The 18,909-nt window shown below is 43.9% G+C and overlaps 43 non-coding genes across 43 annotated transcripts; all 43 read left to right on the top strand.

Moving 5' to 3' along the window:
* Positions 1-51: 51 nt before the first annotated feature.
* Positions 52-123, top strand: trnaq-cug. The gene has a single exon. It is a non-coding gene; the product is annotated as a tRNA-Gln (tRNA).
* Positions 124-546: 423 nt separating this feature from the next.
* Positions 547-618, top strand: trnaq-cug. Its single transcript has one exon. It is a non-coding gene; the product is annotated as a tRNA-Gln (tRNA).
* A 226-nt stretch (positions 619-844) lies between these two features.
* On the top strand, positions 845-916 carry trnaq-uug. Its single transcript has one exon. It is a non-coding gene; the product is annotated as a tRNA-Gln (tRNA).
* A 232-nt stretch (positions 917-1,148) lies between these two features.
* trnaq-cug lies at positions 1,149-1,220 on the top strand. The gene has a single exon. It is a non-coding gene; the product is annotated as a tRNA-Gln (tRNA).
* A 227-nt stretch (positions 1,221-1,447) lies between these two features.
* trnaq-cug lies at positions 1,448-1,519 on the top strand. Its single transcript has one exon. It is a non-coding gene; the product is annotated as a tRNA-Gln (tRNA).
* Positions 1,520-1,751: 232 nt separating this feature from the next.
* trnaq-uug lies at positions 1,752-1,823 on the top strand. Its single transcript has one exon. It is a non-coding gene; the product is annotated as a tRNA-Gln (tRNA).
* A 232-nt stretch (positions 1,824-2,055) lies between these two features.
* Positions 2,056-2,127, top strand: trnaq-uug. The gene has a single exon. It is a non-coding gene; the product is annotated as a tRNA-Gln (tRNA).
* A 232-nt stretch (positions 2,128-2,359) lies between these two features.
* trnaq-cug lies at positions 2,360-2,431 on the top strand. The gene has a single exon. It is a non-coding gene; the product is annotated as a tRNA-Gln (tRNA).
* Positions 2,432-2,657: 226 nt separating this feature from the next.
* Positions 2,658-2,729, top strand: trnaq-uug. Its single transcript has one exon. It is a non-coding gene; the product is annotated as a tRNA-Gln (tRNA).
* A 232-nt stretch (positions 2,730-2,961) lies between these two features.
* trnaq-cug lies at positions 2,962-3,033 on the top strand. The gene has a single exon. It is a non-coding gene; the product is annotated as a tRNA-Gln (tRNA).
* A 232-nt stretch (positions 3,034-3,265) lies between these two features.
* trnaq-cug lies at positions 3,266-3,337 on the top strand. The gene has a single exon. It is a non-coding gene; the product is annotated as a tRNA-Gln (tRNA).
* Positions 3,338-3,563: 226 nt separating this feature from the next.
* On the top strand, positions 3,564-3,635 carry trnaq-cug. The gene has a single exon. It is a non-coding gene; the product is annotated as a tRNA-Gln (tRNA).
* Positions 3,636-3,867: 232 nt separating this feature from the next.
* Positions 3,868-3,939, top strand: trnaq-cug. Its single transcript has one exon. It is a non-coding gene; the product is annotated as a tRNA-Gln (tRNA).
* A 226-nt stretch (positions 3,940-4,165) lies between these two features.
* Positions 4,166-4,237, top strand: trnaq-uug. The gene has a single exon. It is a non-coding gene; the product is annotated as a tRNA-Gln (tRNA).
* A 226-nt stretch (positions 4,238-4,463) lies between these two features.
* trnaq-cug lies at positions 4,464-4,535 on the top strand. The gene has a single exon. It is a non-coding gene; the product is annotated as a tRNA-Gln (tRNA).
* A 232-nt stretch (positions 4,536-4,767) lies between these two features.
* Positions 4,768-4,839, top strand: trnaq-cug. Its single transcript has one exon. It is a non-coding gene; the product is annotated as a tRNA-Gln (tRNA).
* A 226-nt stretch (positions 4,840-5,065) lies between these two features.
* On the top strand, positions 5,066-5,137 carry trnaq-uug. Its single transcript has one exon. It is a non-coding gene; the product is annotated as a tRNA-Gln (tRNA).
* Positions 5,138-5,369: 232 nt separating this feature from the next.
* Positions 5,370-5,441, top strand: trnaq-cug. Its single transcript has one exon. It is a non-coding gene; the product is annotated as a tRNA-Gln (tRNA).
* A 232-nt stretch (positions 5,442-5,673) lies between these two features.
* Positions 5,674-5,745, top strand: trnaq-cug. Its single transcript has one exon. It is a non-coding gene; the product is annotated as a tRNA-Gln (tRNA).
* A 226-nt stretch (positions 5,746-5,971) lies between these two features.
* On the top strand, positions 5,972-6,043 carry trnaq-cug. Its single transcript has one exon. It is a non-coding gene; the product is annotated as a tRNA-Gln (tRNA).
* A 232-nt stretch (positions 6,044-6,275) lies between these two features.
* On the top strand, positions 6,276-6,347 carry trnaq-cug. Its single transcript has one exon. It is a non-coding gene; the product is annotated as a tRNA-Gln (tRNA).
* Positions 6,348-6,573: 226 nt separating this feature from the next.
* Positions 6,574-6,645, top strand: trnaq-uug. Its single transcript has one exon. It is a non-coding gene; the product is annotated as a tRNA-Gln (tRNA).
* Positions 6,646-6,877: 232 nt separating this feature from the next.
* Positions 6,878-6,949, top strand: trnaq-cug. Its single transcript has one exon. It is a non-coding gene; the product is annotated as a tRNA-Gln (tRNA).
* A 226-nt stretch (positions 6,950-7,175) lies between these two features.
* trnaq-cug lies at positions 7,176-7,247 on the top strand. The gene has a single exon. It is a non-coding gene; the product is annotated as a tRNA-Gln (tRNA).
* A 232-nt stretch (positions 7,248-7,479) lies between these two features.
* On the top strand, positions 7,480-7,551 carry trnaq-cug. Its single transcript has one exon. It is a non-coding gene; the product is annotated as a tRNA-Gln (tRNA).
* A 226-nt stretch (positions 7,552-7,777) lies between these two features.
* trnaq-uug lies at positions 7,778-7,849 on the top strand. The gene has a single exon. It is a non-coding gene; the product is annotated as a tRNA-Gln (tRNA).
* Positions 7,850-8,081: 232 nt separating this feature from the next.
* Positions 8,082-8,153, top strand: trnaq-cug. The gene has a single exon. It is a non-coding gene; the product is annotated as a tRNA-Gln (tRNA).
* A 226-nt stretch (positions 8,154-8,379) lies between these two features.
* Positions 8,380-8,451, top strand: trnaq-cug. Its single transcript has one exon. It is a non-coding gene; the product is annotated as a tRNA-Gln (tRNA).
* Positions 8,452-8,677: 226 nt separating this feature from the next.
* trnaq-uug lies at positions 8,678-8,749 on the top strand. Its single transcript has one exon. It is a non-coding gene; the product is annotated as a tRNA-Gln (tRNA).
* A 232-nt stretch (positions 8,750-8,981) lies between these two features.
* On the top strand, positions 8,982-9,053 carry trnaq-cug. The gene has a single exon. It is a non-coding gene; the product is annotated as a tRNA-Gln (tRNA).
* Positions 9,054-9,279: 226 nt separating this feature from the next.
* On the top strand, positions 9,280-9,351 carry trnaq-cug. Its single transcript has one exon. It is a non-coding gene; the product is annotated as a tRNA-Gln (tRNA).
* Positions 9,352-9,583: 232 nt separating this feature from the next.
* trnaq-cug lies at positions 9,584-9,655 on the top strand. Its single transcript has one exon. It is a non-coding gene; the product is annotated as a tRNA-Gln (tRNA).
* Positions 9,656-9,887: 232 nt separating this feature from the next.
* On the top strand, positions 9,888-9,959 carry trnaq-cug. The gene has a single exon. It is a non-coding gene; the product is annotated as a tRNA-Gln (tRNA).
* A 226-nt stretch (positions 9,960-10,185) lies between these two features.
* Positions 10,186-10,257, top strand: trnaq-cug. Its single transcript has one exon. It is a non-coding gene; the product is annotated as a tRNA-Gln (tRNA).
* Positions 10,258-10,489: 232 nt separating this feature from the next.
* On the top strand, positions 10,490-10,561 carry trnaq-cug. The gene has a single exon. It is a non-coding gene; the product is annotated as a tRNA-Gln (tRNA).
* A 423-nt stretch (positions 10,562-10,984) lies between these two features.
* On the top strand, positions 10,985-11,056 carry trnaq-cug. Its single transcript has one exon. It is a non-coding gene; the product is annotated as a tRNA-Gln (tRNA).
* A 558-nt stretch (positions 11,057-11,614) lies between these two features.
* trnaq-cug lies at positions 11,615-11,686 on the top strand. Its single transcript has one exon. It is a non-coding gene; the product is annotated as a tRNA-Gln (tRNA).
* Positions 11,687-11,918: 232 nt separating this feature from the next.
* On the top strand, positions 11,919-11,990 carry trnaq-cug. Its single transcript has one exon. It is a non-coding gene; the product is annotated as a tRNA-Gln (tRNA).
* A 226-nt stretch (positions 11,991-12,216) lies between these two features.
* Positions 12,217-12,288, top strand: trnaq-cug. Its single transcript has one exon. It is a non-coding gene; the product is annotated as a tRNA-Gln (tRNA).
* Positions 12,289-12,520: 232 nt separating this feature from the next.
* Positions 12,521-12,592, top strand: trnaq-cug. The gene has a single exon. It is a non-coding gene; the product is annotated as a tRNA-Gln (tRNA).
* A 423-nt stretch (positions 12,593-13,015) lies between these two features.
* Positions 13,016-13,087, top strand: trnaq-cug. The gene has a single exon. It is a non-coding gene; the product is annotated as a tRNA-Gln (tRNA).
* Positions 13,088-13,645: 558 nt separating this feature from the next.
* On the top strand, positions 13,646-13,717 carry trnaq-cug. Its single transcript has one exon. It is a non-coding gene; the product is annotated as a tRNA-Gln (tRNA).
* Positions 13,718-14,140: 423 nt separating this feature from the next.
* trnaq-cug lies at positions 14,141-14,212 on the top strand. The gene has a single exon. It is a non-coding gene; the product is annotated as a tRNA-Gln (tRNA).
* The last annotated feature ends 4,697 nt before the right edge of the window (positions 14,213-18,909 follow it).

Here is an 18,909-nt window from a genome sequence, read left to right as displayed (position 1 = left end):
AAAAGCATCACATTTTTCAGGGTGACGTCATGTCACCCCAAACGTCGTGACGGTTCTATGGTGTAATGGTTAGCACTCTGGACTCTGAATCCAGCGATCCGAGTTCAAATCTCGGTAGGACCTAGGATTTTGAGTTAAGTGCGAAATGTGCTCAGTGCTCAACACCGCCTTCCAATTTGCATCGACAAGAATGTTCCACACTACCTTCCTCTCTAAATTCAAGAAGTTCTTGAAGACCCAACTCTCCTAACTGGCACATTCACTAGTGCTTAACTTGCTACTAGTTACATTCCTGCACTTCTTTTTCTTTCTATGTCTTTTTTCGATTTCTTATGTAGGGTAGTATTTATTGTTACACCAGGTTTTTATTGCTCTTAGCTTGACTGTTATCTCCCTTGTATGTTGCTTTGGACAAAAGCGTCTGCTAAATGACTAAATATAACACCGTTAGATCCTTACGTGCGAACTGAGAAGAACAGCAACGGGCAATGCTTTGAAAGCATCGTATTTTTCAGGGTGACGTCATGTCACCCCAAACGTCCTGACGGTTCTATGGTGTAATGGTTAGCACTCTGGACTCTGAATCCAGCGATCCGAGTTCAAATCTCGGTAGGACCTAGGATTTTGAGTTAAGTGCGAAATGTGCTCAGTGCTCAACACCGCCTTCCAATTTGCATCGACAAGTTCTCTCCCTTGTACGTCGCTTTGGACAAAAGCGTCTGCTACATGACTAAAAGTAACACCGTTAGATCCTTACGTACGAACTGGGAAGAACAGCAACCGGCAATGCTTTGAAAGCATCGTATTTTTCAGGGTGATGTCATGTCACCCCAAAAGTCCTGATGGTTCTATGGTGTAATGGTTAGCACTCTGGACTTTGAATCCAGTGATCCGAGTAAAAATCTCGGTAGAACCTAGGATTTTGAGTTAAGTGCGAAATGTGCTCAGTGCTCAACACCGCCTTCCAATTTGCATCGACAAGTTCTCTCCCTTGTACGTCGCTTTGGACAAAAGCGCCTGCTAAATGACAAAATGTAAATGTAACACCGTTAGATCCTTACGTGCGAACTGGGAAGAACAGCAACGGGCAATGCTTTGAAAGAATCGTATTTTTCAGGGTGACGTCATGTCAGCCCAAACGTCCTGACGGTTCTATGGTGTAATGGTTAGCACTCTGGACTCTGAATCCAGCGATCAGAGTTCAAATCTCGGTAGGACCTAGGATTTTGAGTTAAGTGCGAAATGTGCTCAGTGGTCAACACCGCCTTTCCAATTTGCATCGACAAGTTCTTTCCCTTGTTCGTTGCTTTGGACAAAGGCATCTGCTAAATGACTAAAAGTAACACCGTTAGATCCTTACGTACGAACTGAGAAGAACAGCAACGGGCAATGCTTTAAAAGCATCACATTTTTCAGGGTGACGTCATGTCACCCCAAACGTCGTGACGGTTCTATGGTGTAATGGTTAGCACTCTGGACTCTGAATCCAGCGATCCGAGTTCAAATCTCGGTAGGACCTAGGATTTTGAGTTAAGTGCGAAATGTGCTCAGTGCTCAACACCGCCTTCCAATTTGCATCGACAAGTTCTCTCCCTTGTACGTCGCTTTGGACAAAAGCATCTGCTAAATGACAAAATGTAAATGTAACACCGTTAGATCCTTACGTGCGAACTGGGAAGAACAGCAACCGGCAATGCTTTGAAAGCATCGTATTTTTCAGGGTGACGTCATGTCACCCCAAAAGTCCTGATGGTTCTATGGTGTAATGGTTAGCACTCTGGACTTTGAATCCAGTGATCCGAGTTCAAATCTCGGTAGAACCTAGGATTTTGAGTTAAGTGCAAAATGTGCTCAGTGCTCAACACCGCCTTCCAATTTGCATCGACAAGTTCTCTCCCTTGTACGTCGCTTTGGACAAAAGCGCCTGCTAAATGACAAAATGTAAATGTAACACCGTTAGATCCTTACGTGCGAACTGGGAAGAACAGCAACGGGCAATGCTTTGAAAGAATCGTATTTTTCAGGGTGACGTCATGTCACCCCAAAAGTCCTGATGGTTCTATGGTGTAATGGTTAGCACTCTGGACTTTGAATCCAGTGATCCGAGTTCAAATCTCGGTAGAACCTAGGATTTTGAGTTAAGTGCGAAATGTGCTCAGTGCTCAACACAGCCTTCCAATTTGCATCGACAAGTTCTCTCCCTTGTACGTCGCTTTGGACAAAAGCGCCTGCTAAATGACAAAATGTAAATGTAACACCGTTAGATCCTTACGTGCGAACTGGGAAGAACAGCAACGGGCAATGCTTTAAAAGCATCACATTTTTCAGGGTGACGTCATGTCACCCCAAACTTCGTGACGGTTCTATGGTGTAATGGTTAGCACTCTGGACTCTGAATCCAGCGATCCGAGTTCAAATCTCGGTAGGACCTAGGATTTTGAGTTAAGTGCGAAATGTGCTCAGTGCTCAACACCGCCTTCCAATTTGCATCGACAAGTTCTCTCCCTTGTACGTCGCTTTGGACAAAAGCGTCTGCTACATGACTAAAAGTAACACCGTTAGATCCTTACGTACGAACTGGGAAGAACAGCAACCGGCAATGCTTTGAAAGCATCGTATTTTTCAGGGTGATGTCATGTCACCCCAAAAGTCCTGATGGTTCTATGGTGTAATGGTTAGCACTCTGGACTTTGAATCCAGTGATCCGAGTTCAAATCTCGGTAGAACCTAGGATTTTGAGTTAAGTGCGAAATGTGCTCAGTGCTCAACACAGCCTTCCAATTTGCATCGACAAGTTCTCTCCCTTGTACGTCGCTTTGGACAAAAGCGCCTGCTAAATGACAAAATGTAAATGTAACACCGTTAGATCCTTACGTGCGAACTGGGAAGAACAGCAACGGGCAATGCTTTGAAAGAATCGTATTTTTCAGGGTGACGTCATGTCACCCCAAACGTCCTGACGGTTCTATGGTGTAATGGTTAGCACTCTGGACTCTGAATCCAGCGATCCGAGTTCAAATCTCGGTAGGACCTAGGATTTTGAGTTAAGTGCGAAATGTGCTCAGTGCTCAACACCGCCTTCCAATTTGCATCGACAAGTTCTCTCCCTTGTACGTCGCTTTGGACAAAAGCGCCTGCTAAATGACAAAATGTAAATGTAACACCGTTAGATCCTTACGTGCGAACTGGGAAGAACAGCAACGGGCAATGCTTTGAAAGAATCGTATTTTTTAGGGTGACGTCATGTCACCCCAAACGTCCTGATGGTTCTATGGTGTAATGGTTAGCACTCTGGACTCTGAATCCAGCGATCCGAGTTCAAATCTCGGTAGGACCTAGGATTTTGAGTTAAGTGCGAAATGTGCTCAGTGGTCAACACCGCCTTCCAATTTGCATCGACAAGTTCTTTCCCTTGTTCGTTGCTTTGGACAAAGGCATCTGCTAAATGACTAAAAGTAACACCGTTAGATCCTTACGTACGAACTGAGAAGAACAGCAACGGGCAATGCTTTAAAAGCATCACATTTTTCAGGGTGACGTCATGTCACCCCAAACGTCGTGACGGTTCTATGGTGTAATGGTTAGCACTCTGGACTCTGAATCCAGCGATCCGAGTTCAAATCTCGGTAGGACCTAGGATTTTGAGTTCAGTGCGAAATGTGCTCAGTGCTCAACACCGCCTTCCAATTTGCATCGACAAGTTCTCTCCCTTGTACGTCGCTTTGGACAAAAGCATCTGCTAAATGACAAAATGTAAATGTAACACCGTTAGATCCTTACGTGCGAACTGGGAAGAACAGCAACGGGCAATGCTTTGAAAGAATCGTATTTTTCAGGGTGACGTCATGTCACCCCAAACGTCCTGACGGTTCTATGGTGTAATGGTTAGCACTCTGGACTCTGAATCCAGCGATCCGAGTTCAAATCTCGGTAGGACCTAGGATTTTGAGTTAAGTGCGAAATGTGCTCAGTGCTCAACACCGCCTTCCAATTTGCATCGACAAGTTCTCTCCCTTGTACGTCGCTTTGGACAAAAGCGTCTGCTACATGACTAAAAGTAACACCGTTAGATCCTTACGTACGAACTGGGAAGAACAGCAACCGGCAATGCTTTGAAAGCATCGTATTTTTCAGGGTGATGTCATGTCACCCCAAAAGTCCTGATGGTTCTATGGTGTAATGGTTAGCACTCTGGACTTTGAATCCAGTGATCCGAGTTCAAATCTCGGTAGAACCTAGGATTTTGAGTTAAGTGCGAAATGTGCTCAGTGCTCAACACAGCCTTCCAATTTGCATCGACAAGTTCTTTCCCTTGTTCGTTGCTTTGGACAAAGGCATCTGCTAAATGACTAAAAGTAACACCGTTAGATCCTTACGTACGAACTGAGAAGAACAGCAACGGGCAATGCTTTAAAAGCATCACATTTTTCAGGGTGACGTCATGTCACCCCAAACGTCGTGATGGTTCTATGGTGTAATGGTTAGCACTCTGGACTCTGAATCCAGCGATCCGAGTTCAAATCTCGGTAGGACCTAGGATTTTGAGTTCAGTGCGAAATGTGCTCAGTGCTCAACACCGCCTTCCAATTTGCATCGACAAGTTCTCTCCCTTGTACGTCGCTTTGGACAAAAGCATCTGCTAAATGACAAAATGTAAATGTAACACCGTTAGATCCTTACGTGCGAACTGGGAAGAACAGCAACGGGCAATGCTTTGAAAGAATCGTATTTTTCAGGGTGACGTCATGTCACCCCAAACGTCCTGACGGTTCTATGGTGTAATGGTTAGCACTCTGGACTCTGAATCCAGCGATCCGAGTTCAAATCTCGGTAGGACCTAGGATTTTGAGTTAAGTGCGAAATGTGCTCAGTGCTCAACACCGCCTTCCAATTTGCATCGACAAGTTCTCTCCCTTGTACGTCGCTTTGGACAAAAGCGTCTGCTACATGACTAAAAGTAACACCGTTAGATCCTTACGTACGAACTGGGAAGAACAGCAACCGGCAATGCTTTGAAAGCATCGTATTTTTCAGGGTGATGTCATGTCACCCCAAAAGTCCTGATGGTTCTATGGTGTAATGGTTAGCACTCTGGACTTTGAATCCAGTGATCCGAGTTCAAATCTCGGTAGAACCTAGGATTTTGAGTTAAGTGCGAAATGTGCTCAGTGCTCAACACAGCCTTCCAATTTGCATCGACAAGTTCTCTCCCTTGTACGTCGCTTTGGACAAAAGCGCCTGCTAAATGACAAAATGTAAATGTAACACCGTTAGATCCTTACGTGCGAACTGGGAAGAACAGCAACGGGCAATGCTTTGAAAGAATCGTATTTTTCAGGGTGACGTCATGTCACCCCAAACGTCCTGACGGTTCTATGGTGTAATGGTTAGCACTCTGGACTCTGAATCCAGCGATCCGAGTTCAAATCTCGGTAGGACCTAGGATTTTGAGTTAAGTGCGAAATGTGCTCAGTGCTCAACACCGCCTTCCAATTTGCATCGACAAGTTCTCTCCCTTGTACGTCGCTTTGGACAAAAGCGCCTGCTAAATGACAAAATGTAAATGTAACACCGTTAGATCCTTACGTGCGAACTGGGAAGAACAGCAACGGGCAATGCTTTGAAAGAATCGTATTTTTTAGGGTGACGTCATGTCACCCCAAACGTCCTGATGGTTCTATGGTGTAATGGTTAGCACTCTGGACTCTGAATCCAGCGATCCGAGTTCAAATCTCGGTAGGACCTAGGATTTTGAGTTAAGTGCGAAATGTGCTCAGTGGTCAACACCGCCTTCCAATTTGCATCGACAAGTTCTTTCCCTTGTTCGTTGCTTTGGACAAAGGCATCTGCTAAATGACTAAAAGTAACACCGTTAGATCCTTACGTACGAACTGAGAAGAACAGCAACGGGCAATGCTTTAAAAGCATCACATTTTTCAGGGTGACGTCATGTCACCCCAAACGTCGTGACGGTTCTATGGTGTAATGGTTAGCACTCTGGACTCTGAATCCAGCGATCCGAGTTCAAATCTCGGTAGGACCTACGATTTTGAGTTCAGTGCGAAATGTGCTCAGTGCTCAACACCGCCTTCCAATTTGCATCGACAAGTTCTCTCCCTTGTACGTCGCTTTGGACAAAAGCATCTGCTAAATGACAAAATGTAAATGTAACACCGTTAGATCCTTACGTGCGAACTGGGAAGAACAGCAACGGCCAATGCTTTGAAAGAATCGTATTTTTCAGGGTGACGTCATGTCACCCCAAACGTCCTGACGGTTCTATGGTGTAATGGTTAGCACTCTGGACTCTGAATCCAGCGATCCGAGTTCAAATCTCGGTAGGACCTAGGATTTTGAGTTAAGTGCGAAATGTGCTCAGTGCTCAACACCGCCTTCCAATTTGCATCGACAAGTTCTCTCCCTTGTACGTCGCTTTGGACAAAAGCGTCTGCTACATGACTAAAAGTAACACCGTTAGATCCTTACGTACGAACTGGGAAGAACAGCAACCGGCAATGCTTTGAAAGCATCGTATTTTTCAGGGTGATGTCATGTCACCCCAAAAGTCCTGATGGTTCTATGGTGTAATGGTTAGCACTCTGGACTTTGAATCCAGTGATCCGAGTTCAAATCTCGGTAGAACCTAGGATTTTGAGTTAAGTGCGAAATGTGCTCAGTGCTCAACACAGCCTTCCAATTTGCATCGACAAGTTCTCTCCCTTGTACGTCGCTTTGGACAAAAGCGCCTGCTAAATGACAAAATGTAAATGTAACACCGTTAGATCCTTACGTGCGAACTGGGAAGAACAGCAACGGGCAATGCTTTGAAAGAATCGTATTTTTTAGGGTGACGTCATGTCACCCCAAACGTCCTGATGGTTCTATGGTGTAATGGTTAGCACTCTGGACTCTGAATCCAGCGATCCGAGTTCGAATCTCGGTAGGACCTAGGATTTTGAGTTAAGTGCGAAATGTGCTCAGTGGTCAACACCGCCTTCCAATTTGCATCGACAAGTTCTTTCCCTTGTTCGTTGCTTTGGACAAAGGCATCTGCTAAATGACTAAAAGTAACACCGTTAGATCCTTACGTACGAACTGAGAAGAACAGCAACGGGCAATGCTTTAAAAGCATCACATTTTTCAGGGTGACGTCATGTCACCCCAAACGTCGTGACGGTTCTATGGTGTAATGGTTAGCACTCTGGACTCTGAATCCAGCGATCCGAGTTCAAATCTCGGTAGGACCTAGGATTTTGAGTTCAGTGCGAAATGTGCTCAGTGCTCAACACCGCCTTCCAATTTGCATCGACAAGTTCTCTCCCTTGTACGTCGCTTTGGACAAAAGCATCTGCTAAATGACAAAATGTAAATGTAACACCGTTAGATCCTTACGTGCGAACTGGGAAGAACAGCAACGGGCAATGCTTTGAAAGAATCGTATTTTTCAGGGTGACGTCATGTCACCCCAAACGTCCTGACGGTTCTATGGTGTAATGGTTAGCACTCTGGACTCTGAATCCAGCGATCCGAGTTCAAATCTCGGTAGGACCTAGGATTTTGAGTTAAGTGCGAAATGTGCTCAGTGCTCAACACCGCCTTCCAATTTGCATCGACAAGTTCTCTCCCTTGTACGTCGCTTTGGACAAAAGCGTCTGCTACATGACTAAAAGTAACACCGTTAGATCCTTACGTACGAACTGGGAAGAACAGCAACCGGCAATGCTTTGAAAGCATCGTATTTTTCAGGGTGATGTCATGTCACCCCAAAAGTCCTGATGGTTCTATGGTGTAATGGTTAGCACTCTGGACTTTGAATCCAGTGATCCGAGTTCAAATCTCGGTAGAACCTAGGATTTTGAGTTAAGTGCGAAATGTGCTCAGTGCTCAACACAGCCTTCCAATTTGCATCGACAAGTTCTCTCCCTTGTACGTCGCTTTGGACAAAAGCGCCTGCTAAATGACAAAATGTAAATGTAACACCGTTAGATCCTTACGTGCGAACTGGGAAGAACAGCAACGGGCAATGCTTTGAAAGAATCGTATTTTTTAGGGTGACGTCATGTCACCCCAAACGTCCTGATGGTTCTATGGTGTAATGGTTAGCACTCTGGACTCTGAATCCAGCGATCCGAGTTCAAATCTCGGTAGGACCTAGGATTTTGAGTTAAGTGCGAAATGTGCTCAGTGCTCAACACCGCCTTCCAATTTGCATCGACAAGTTCTTTCCCTTGTTCGTTGCTTTGGACAAAGGCATCTGCTAAATGACTAAAAGTAACACCGTTAGATCCTTACGTACGAACTGAGAAGAACAGCAACGGGCAATGCTTTAAAAGCATCACATTTTTCAGGGTGACGTCATGTCACCCCAAACTTCGTGACGGTTCTATGGTGTAATGGTTAGCACTCTGGACTCTGAATCCAGCGATCCGAGTTCAAATCTCGGTAGGACCTAGGATTTTGAGTTAAGTGCGAAATGTGCTCAGTGCTCAACACCGCCTTCCAATTTGCATCGACAAGTTCTCTCCCTTGTACGTCGCTTTGGACAAAAGCGTCTGCTACATGACTAAAAGTAACACCGTTAGATCCTTACGTACGAACTGGGAAGAACAGCAACCGGCAATGCTTTGAAAGCATCGTATTTTTCAGGGTGATGTCATGTCACCCCAAAAGTCCTGATGGTTCTATGGTGTAATGGTTAGCACTCTGGACTTTGAATCCAGTGATCCGAGTTCAAATCTCGGTAGAACCTAGGATTTTGAGTTAAGTGCGAAATGTGCTCAGTGCTCAACACAGCCTTCCAATTTGCATCGACAAGTTCTCTCCCTTGTACGTCGCTTTGGACAAAAGCGCCTGCTAAATGACAAAATGTAAATGTAACACCGTTAGATCCTTACGTGCGAACTGGGAAGAACAGCAACGGGCAATGCTTTGAAAGAATCGTATTTTTTAGGGTGACGTCATGTCACCCCAAACGTCCTGATGGTTCTATGGTGTAATGGTTAGCACTCTGGACTCTGAATCCAGCGATCCGAGTTCAAATCTCGGTAGGACCTAGGATTTTGAGTTAAGTGCGAAATGTGCTCAGTGCTCAACACCGCCTTCCAATTTGCATCGACAAGTTCTTTCCCTTGTTCGTTGCTTTGGACAAAGGCATCTGCTAAATGACTAAAAGTAACACCGTTAGATCCTTACGTACGAACTGAGAAGAACAGCAACGGGCAATGCTTTAAAAGCATCACATTTTTCAGGGTGACGTCATGTCACCCCAAACGTCGTGACGGTTCTATGGTGTAATGGTTAGCACTCTGGACTCTGAATCCAGCGATCCGAGTTCAAATCTCGGTAGGACCTAGGATTTTGAGTTCAGTGCGAAATGTGCTCAGTGCTCAACACCGCCTTCCAATTTGCATCGACAAGTTCTCTCCCTTGTACGTCGCTTTGGACAAAAGCATCTGCTAAATGACAAAATGTAAATGTAACACCGTTAGATCCTTACGTGCGAACTGGGAAGAACAGCAACGGGCAATGCTTTGAAAGAATCGTATTTTTCAGGGTGACGTCATGTCACCCCAAACGTCCTGACGGTTCTATGGTGTAATGGTTAGCACTCTGGACTCTGAATCCAGCGATCCGAGTTCAAATCTCGGTAGGACCTAGGATTTTGAGTTAAGTGCGAAATGTGCTCAGTGCTCAACACCGCCTTCCAATTTGCATCGACAAGTTCTCTCCCTTGTACGTCGCTTTGGACAAAAGCGCCTGCTAAATGACAAAATGTAAATGTAACACCGTTAGATCCTTACGTGCGAACTGGGAAGAACAGCAACGGGCAATGCTTTGAAAGAATCGTATTTTTTAGGGTGACGTCATGTCACCCCAAACGTCCTGATGGTTCTATGGTGTAATGGTTAGCACTCTGGACTCTGAATCCAGCGATCCGAGTTCAAATCTCGGTAGGACCTAGGATTTTGAGTTAAGTGCGAAATGTGCTCAGTGCTCAACACCGCCTTCCAATTTGCATCGACAAGTTCTTTCCCTTGTTCGTTGCTTTGGACAAAGGCATCTGCTAAATGACTAAAAGTAACACCGTTAGATCCTTACGTACGAACTGAGAAGAACAGCAACGGGCAATGCTTTAAAAGCATCACATTTTTCAGGGTGACGTCATGTCACCCCAAACGTCGTGACGGTTCTATGGTGTAATGGTTAGCACTCTGGACTCTGAATCCAGCGATCTGAGTTCAAATCTCGGTAGGACCTAGGATTTTGAGTTCAGTGCGAAATGTGCTCAGTGCTCAACACCGCCTTCCAATTTGCATCGACAAGTTCTCTCCCTTGTACGTCGCTTTGGACAAAAGCATCTGCTAAATGACAAAATGTAAATGTAACACCGTTAGATCCTTACGTGCGAACTGGGAAGAACAGCAACGGGCAATGCTTTGAAAGAATCGTATTTTTCAGGGTGACGTCATGTCACCCCAAACGTCCTGACGGTTCTATGGTGTAATGGTTAGCACTCTGGACTCTGAATCCAGCGATCCGAGTTCAAATCTCGGTAGGACCTAGGATTTTGAGTTAAGTGCGAAATGTGCTCAGTGCTCAACACCGCCTTCCAATTTGCATCGACAAGAATGTTCCACGCTACCTTCCTCTCTACCTTCAAGAAGCTCTTGAAGACCCAACTCTCCTAACTTGTACATTCACTAGTGCTTAACTTGCTACTAGTTACATTCCTGCACTTCTTTTTCTTTCTATGTCTTTTTTCGATTTCTTATGTAGGGTCGTATTTATTGTTACACCAGGTTTTTATTGCTCTTAGTTTGACTGTTATCTCCCTTGTACGTTGCTTTGGACAAAGGCGTCTGCTAAATGACTGAATGTAACACTGTTAGATCCTTACGTGCGAACTGAGAAGAACAGCAACGGGCAATGCTTTGAAAGCATCGTATTTTTCAGGGTGACGTCATGTCACCCCGAACGTCGTGTAGGTTCTATGGTGTAATGGTTAGCACTCTGGACTCTGAATCCAGCGATCCGAGTTCAAATCTCGGTAGGACCTAGGATTTTGAGTTAAGTGCGAAATGTGCTCAGTGCTCAACACCGTCTTCCAATTTGCATCGACAAGAATGTTCCACGCTACCTTCCTCTCTACCTTCAAGAAGCTCTTGAAGACCCAACTCTCCTAACTGGCACATTCACTGGTGCTTAAGTGCGAAATGTGCTCAGTGCTCAACACCGCCTTCCAATTTGCATCGACAAGAATGTTCCACACTACCTTCCTCTCTACCTTCAACAAGCTCTTGAAGACCCAACTCTCCTAACTGGCACATTCACTAGTGCATAACTTGCTACTAGTTACATTCCTGCACTTCTTTTTCTTTCTATGTCTTTTTTCGATTTCTTATGTAGGGTAGTATTTATTGTTACACCAGGTTTTTATTGCTCTTAGCTTGACTGTTATCTCCCTTGTACGTTGCTTTGGACAAAAGCGTCTGCTAAATGACTAAAAGTAACACCGTTAGATCCTTACGTACGAACTGAGAAGAACAGCAACGGGCAATGCTTTGAAAGCATCGTATTTTTCAGGGTGACGTCATGTCACCCCGAACATCGTGACGGTTCTATGGTGTAATGGTTAGCACTCTGGACTCTGAATCCAGCGATCCGAGTTCAAATCTCGGTAGGACCTAGGATTTTGAGTTAAGTGCGAAATGTGCTCAGTGCTCAACACCGCCTTCCAATTTGCATCGACAAGTTCTCTCCCTTGTACGTCGCTTTGGACAAAAGCGCCTGCTAAATGACAAAATGTAAATGTAACACCGTTAGATCCTTACGTGCGAACTGGGAAGAACAGCAACGGGCAATGCTTTGAAAGAATCGTATTTTTTAGGGTGACGTCATGTCACCCCAAACGTCCTGATGGTTCTATGGTGTAATGGTTAGCACTCTGGACTCTGAATCCAGCGATCCGAGTTCAAATCTCGGTAGGACCTAGGATTTTGAGTTAAGTGCGAAATGTGCTCAGTGCTCAACACCGCCTTCCAATTTGCATCGACAAGTTCTTTCCCTTGTTCGTTGCTTTGGACAAAGGCATCTGCTAAATGACTAAAAGTAACACCGTTAGATCCTTACGTACGAACTGAGAAGAACAGCAACGGGCAATGCTTTAAAAGCATCACATTTTTCAGGGTGACGTCATGTCACCCCAAACGTCGTGACGGTTCTATGGTGTAATGGTTAGCACTCTGGACTCTGAATCCAGCGATCCGAGTTCAAATCTCGGTAGGACCTAGGATTTTGAGTTCAGTGCGAAATGTGCTCAGTGCTCAACACCGCCTTCCAATTTGCATCGACAAGTTCTCTCCCTTGTACGTCGCTTTGGACAAAAGCATCTGCTAAATGACAAAATGTAAATGTAACACCGTTAGATCCTTACGTGCGAACTGGGAAGAACAGCAACGGGCAATGCTTTGAAAGAATCGTATTTTTCAGGGTGACGTCATGTCACCCCAAACGTCCTGACGGTTCTATGGTGTAATGGTTAGCACTCTGGACTCTGAATCCAGCGATCCGAGTTCAAATCTCGGTAGGACCTAGGATTTTGAGTTAAGTGCGAAATGTGCTCAGTGCTCAACACCGCCTTCCAATTTGCATCGACAAGAATGTTCCACGCTACCTTCCTCTCTACCTTCAAGAAGCTCTTGAAGACCCAACTCTCCTAACTTGTACATTCACTAGTGCTTAACTTCCTACTAGTTACATTCCTGCACTTCTTTTTCTTTCTATGTCTTTTTTCGATTTCTTATGTAGGGTCGTATTTATTGTTACACCAGGTTTTTATTGCTCTTAGTTTGACTGTTATCTCCCTTGTACGTTGCTTTGGACAAAGGCGTCTGCTAAATGACTGAATGTAACACTGTTAGATCCTTACGTGCGAACTGAGAAGAACAGCAACGGGCAATGCTTTGAAAGCATCGTATTTTTCAGGGTGACGTCATGTCACCCCGAACGTCGTGTAGGTTCTATGGTGTAATGGTTAGCACTCTGGACTCTGAATCCAGCGATCCGAGTTCAAATCTCGGTAGGACCTAGGATTTTGAGTTAAGTGCGAAATGTGCTCAGTGCTCAACACCGTCTTCCAATTTGCATCGACAAGAATGTTCCACGCTACCTTCCTCTCTACCTTCAAGAAGCTCTTGAAGACCCAACTCTCCTAACTGGCACATTCACTGGTGCTTAAGTGCGAAATGTGCTCAGTGCTCAACACCGCCTTCCAATTTGCATCGACAAGAATGTTCCACACTACCTTCCTCTCTACCTTCAACAAGCTCTTGAAGACCCAACTCTCCTAACTGGCACATTCACTAGTGCATAACTTGCTACTAGTTACATTCCTGCACTTCTTTTTCTTTCTATGTCTTTTTTCGATTTCTTATGTAGGGTAGTATTTATTGTTACACCAGGTTTTTATTGCTCTTAGCTTGACTGTTATCTCCCTTGTACGTTGCTTTGGACAAAAGCGTCTGCTAAATGACTAAAAGTAACACCGTTAGATCCTTACGTACGAACTGAGAAGAACAGCAACGGGCAATGCTTTGAAAGCATCGTATTTTTCAGGGTGACGTCATGTCACCCAGAACATCGTGACGGTTCTATGGTGTAATGGTTAGCACTCTGGACTCTGAATCCAGCGATCCGAGTTCAAATCTCGGTAGGACCTAGGATTTTGAGTTAAGTGCGAAATGTGCTCAGTGCTCAACACCGCCTTCCAATTTGCATCGACAAGAATGTTCCACGCTACCTTCCTCTCTACCTTCAAAAAGCTCTTGAAGACCCAACTCTCCTAACTGGCACATTCACTGGTGCTTAACTTGCTACTTGTTACATTCCTGCACTTCTTTTTCTTTCTATGTCTTTTTTCGATTTCTTATGTAGGGTAGTATTTATTGTTACACCAGGTTTTTATTGCTCTTAGCTTGACTGTTATCTCCCTAGTACGTTGCTTTGGACAAAGGCGTCTGCTAAATGACTAAATGTAACACCGTTAGATCCTTACGTGCGAACTGAGAAGAACAGCAACGGGCAATGCTTTGAAAGCATCGTATTTTTCAGGGTGACGTCATGTCACCCCGAACGTTGTGTAGGTTCTATGGTGTAATGGTTAGCACTCTGGACTCTGAATCCAGCGATCCGAGTTCAAATCTCGGTAGGACCTAGGATTTTGAGTTAAGTGCGAAATGTGCTCAGTGCTCAACACCACCTTGCAATTTGCATCGACACGAATGTTAGCGTGAACATGGCATGAGGTAAGGCTATATTATTACTCTGTTGATAACAGTTGTGTTTTCCCCATTTCCCTAGGCTACAGTGTGTATGTTGCTAATGATTGTAACTGCAATGATCTTTGCATGGCAACCTACCGCATAGCTTTTCGGTATTAATTGTGACTTCAAGCCCCATTTCCAAAAACAATAAGTTGGATTTCTTTTTTACAACCTAAATAAACAAATCATCTCTTAAATGTCATTTGTCAACCGGCACTGCAGTAAACATCGGATTCGGTGCAAACGTTCAGTGTGCCATGTGATCTGAACAAACAGATTCTATAGAAATATTTGAAGACTTATAAGATTTTTCCAGAACAATAACCGGAAGCGAAGATAAAAAAGGATGGATTGTTAGAGTCACGCGCACAGATACACAGCACTGGAAATAACGTATTCCTTGTTTTATTTATTTTATTGGAACAGCCTAATTATAAAATCTGTTTTTAGAGATTTTAAGTAAAGATAAATAAGTATTTATAGCCTATATTCTAAATATATAAACTCTGCCATATCAATTTTAGTGCATCGTTAAAATTTAAAGATATTTCACTGATATATTGGTAGTTGGTAGTTTTCTTAAGGAATTTTTCAAATCCAAACACTGAAAGTAGTTTTTAGGCCGCAATGTGAACACTGTTTTCGTTTCAACCCGCTCCAGTCGCGCATCTACACAATCTTTAGCTCATAAAAAAGAACGAGTGGTGCTTAGCTACCAAAAAAAAGTTCGTCGCTGACTTTCGAGTCAATTTTTGGTGCGTCTATGTTTTATGCCGAACTAGTTTCTTCAGAGCGCACAAGGATCTTGGTCGCGAGTGCTGGCACTTTTCGACACGTGATCGTTCTACACCAATGAGGTAGCTGCTTTTTGTTAACAGAATGGCAAGATGGCGGCTCCCGTGGTTAGATTCAACGTTACCGATAAAGAGGAAAACACCCGAACATCCTCAAAAGTGGGCTAAACGGATTCTAAATAGTGCTGTATACATAGCCGCGTCCCATAAGAACAATGAGGCAAATATACGATAATGTTATGCTTATGTTAAGTCATTTAGATCAAGTTTGACATACCTGGGAATACACCTTACTGACGATCTAACATGGACTGTGAACACCCAGCACACACTGAAGAAATCAAGGCAGACTGTACTTCCTACGTCAGCTGAGGAAGTTCAGAGCATCAGCACCCATCAGCTGTGTGTCCTGACAGCATCATCACTTGGTATGGGAACTGTACAGCCTGTGACTGCAGTGCCGCATCATCAGAGCACCTCTCTCTATTCTGCAGGAGACCTACAAGAGAAGACTACGTACCAGGGCCCAAAGTATTGTAAAGGACTCCTAACATCCTGACCATGGACTTTTCAAAACACTGAGGTCAGGCAAACGTCTCTGCTGCTACAAGACCAGAACAGAGAGACTGAGGAGGAGCTTCTTTCCTCAAGCATTCCGTATCCTGAACACACACAATGACTATATAAACAGCAATTACACTTTTTTTCACACTTGCACATGGACTGTACACACACTGCACTTTATACTTCCTTTTGCTATTTATGACATATTTCTTGATCTTTCTTTCTTCACACTCGCACAGAAAAAGCTTAACACCAAACGAAATTTCACTACATGCTTTACGTAATGTTTCTATGTATGTGACAAATAAACCTCCTTCCTTGTATCAATAAAAGGCAGTAATTGTACTTATACCAATGACCATTTGTTTGTTCATTCATTCATTCATTCATTCTTCCACAAATGAAAACAACACTTATGAACCATAAAAACCATCTTTATGAAAAATATGAAATATGATATACAAAACTGTACAAAACTAAATAAGAAATAACAGATTAAGGACACTCAGTCCTCACTGTCAGTGTCAGGACAGTTATCATCCAGTTCAACAGTTTCTTTTGTGTTGGCACAATTACAGCCACGACATAAGTCTGTGCAACACAATCCTGCAGAAAAACAGGAACATCTGCCTGTCTCACAGGCACCTTTGCAGCCGCAGTGTATCACATGCAAAACACTGTCAGGGGCCGGATTTCTGGTCATCCAGGTGATGTGCAAGGTCCCATCCTCTATTTGCCAACCATATCCAGCAGGTGATGGAGCACTTATGTTTTGTTTGAGACAGGACCTCATTATTGCAGCCTGGTAGTTTGCAGTGCTGATGGAGGGCATCAGTTGTAGGAGGAATGCATAATTCTGGCAAGGCTGATGATGCCATACAGAAAGCCTTGTACCTAGCTTCATTTACGTTATCGGCAGCTGGCTGTGCAAAGGCTGTGCAAAGTGCAAATGTTGACTGCTCCAAGTTAAAGTTAGTACCTAAACTTTTAAAAGCCTTTAGGTACTCACCTTTCTCACATGCAACAGAAAATGTCTTTCTTTTTCCTTTGCCATAAAAGGCACTTGTGGAGTCACACCCAGAGAATGTGTGAATTCCGATCAAGGCTGAACACACACTGGTTCCGAGAGCTGATGACACCTTGGTAATGTCAATGATACGTGTCCTGTTGCCAGTCCCTGTGAAAACATATAAACTGCATGGCAAATCTGTCTGCACACTTACAGCAATGACTGCCACATCAGTGTCAGAGCTCTTGATGATGACAGCTTTATGCTCCCGTGCAGCATGTTGTGCATGTAAAAACACCCTTGTGTCACATTCTTCATGATCACACTGCAGGTCTTCAACAACACAAACAGACTGTACACCCTCCTTAACAGTCACACAGTGACATTGATTTGTATGTGCAAGCAGAGGTTTTTGCCCACTATTGTAAGGTCTGCATTTTTCCATACAACATACGGGAATTCGGTATTTGTTCCTTCTGAGAGAAACTTTTTCCATTGGGTTGGGGTCCTCTGATCCGGGCCAAAGATTTGCATGCGTTGTGACCCTGCATCAGCTCTATACATGACCGTTCTAGGTTTTTGATACTGATGGGGGAAATCACGAATCAGCCTCTTCTTCAACATATCCTGTCTGCAACACAACAAAACAGTGACAATTAAGAGTCACAGGAGTATCATGAAAAGCAGAGAGTGGTGGAGGTGGTACAAGACATTACAGGCTAGAACCTATCTGCCATACAGCACATTTAACACCAAAGATGCCCAAGAAAGGCACACAACGTCACAAACCTCACCACACACACACACACACACCACATACACACCACACACACACACACACACACACACACACACACACACACACACACACACACACACACACACACACACACACACACACACACACACACACACACACACACCTTCTCTTTGTTGCCAAGTGGTACATGTCTGTGCAAACAGCAAGACTTAAAAACAGTTTCTCAGGCCTGTCACACACATGTTGTGTAAAGCTAGACTTGCACATGACAAATAATAAGACTTGAGAGAAAAATGCATTGCAGTTATCTGTAGTTTGAAGCTTCAAGACCTTCATTTGCTTTCACCAGTTCAATGAAGGCCTTCCTCAGCTGGCCCATTCTTTGCACCTCTTGGTTGACAAGCAGCCTTTGGCGAATGATCCTCTCACAGAATAACTTATAGCTGACATCAAACGTGGGCTCATTCCTAGAACACATATAAATGAGAAGGAAAGAAATGAATAAGGGTTGTGATTGTGTGCACATACAACAGAATGCAGATTGAATGTTTACTTATTAAATGTTAAGTTAGTAGCTCCTTGAAATGCAATTTAATAAATAACTTACTGTTCTTTCTCTGGTTTTTCAGGCCTCGTCAAAAACCTGGTGTACTGATTATAACAGCCTTTGTGGTACTGCACCTCCAGAGCCGAGCCACGTTTGTAGGCTTGTCCTGTATGTATTCCATCGTGTAGTGGTGAAATAATCTACCTCTTCGTGCTTGACTGAAGTAATATGCATAAAACAGTGTTTGTTTTTTGATTTATTAAGACATTCCGGTGTATTTTCTTCGTCTTCCGTACTGCTCGATGAAGGCACGGTGGACGCCATCTTGCAACTCTGTTGACAAAAAGCAGCTACCTTATTGGTGTAGCATGATCACGTGTCGAAAAGTGCCAGCACTCGCGACCAAGATCCTTGTGCGCTCTGAAGAAACTAGTTCGGCATAAAACATAGACGCACCAAAAATTGACTGGAAAGTCAGCGACGAACTTTTTTTTGGTAGCTAAGCACGACTCGTTCTTTTTTATGAGCTAAAGATTGTGTAGATGCGCGCCTGTGGAGCGGGATTCGTTTTCTAAAGGACTTTTCGTGGTACATGTTGCGGCCTATTTGTTAATTTTTCACAAATATTTCTGTTAATGGCAGAAGGCCAAGTGCTGCACATGACTGACAATCAGACCATTTCATCTCAATCTTCTGTGTTTTATATCAATTATACCTGTGTGTATAATTGTGTATAAGTATACTTGTGTGTTAGATATATATTATACCACTGTTCAATTACACCCAAGTTATTAAATGCTGGGACAACGAAGATTCAGAAATATCTATAAAGAGGTTTATTTAGAATCCATAGTGGAAAATAGATAGATACATGTAAAGAGTGTATTTGTTTGTATTTTTGCCATTGGCACCCC

This window comes from Clupea harengus, chromosome 3 (assembly GCF_900700415.2).
Source record: "Clupea harengus chromosome 3, Ch_v2.0.2, whole genome shotgun sequence".
Classification (NCBI taxonomy): Eukaryota; Metazoa; Chordata; class Actinopteri; order Clupeiformes; family Clupeidae; genus Clupea; species Clupea harengus.
This window is presented reverse-complemented; position numbering and strand designations above follow the sequence as displayed.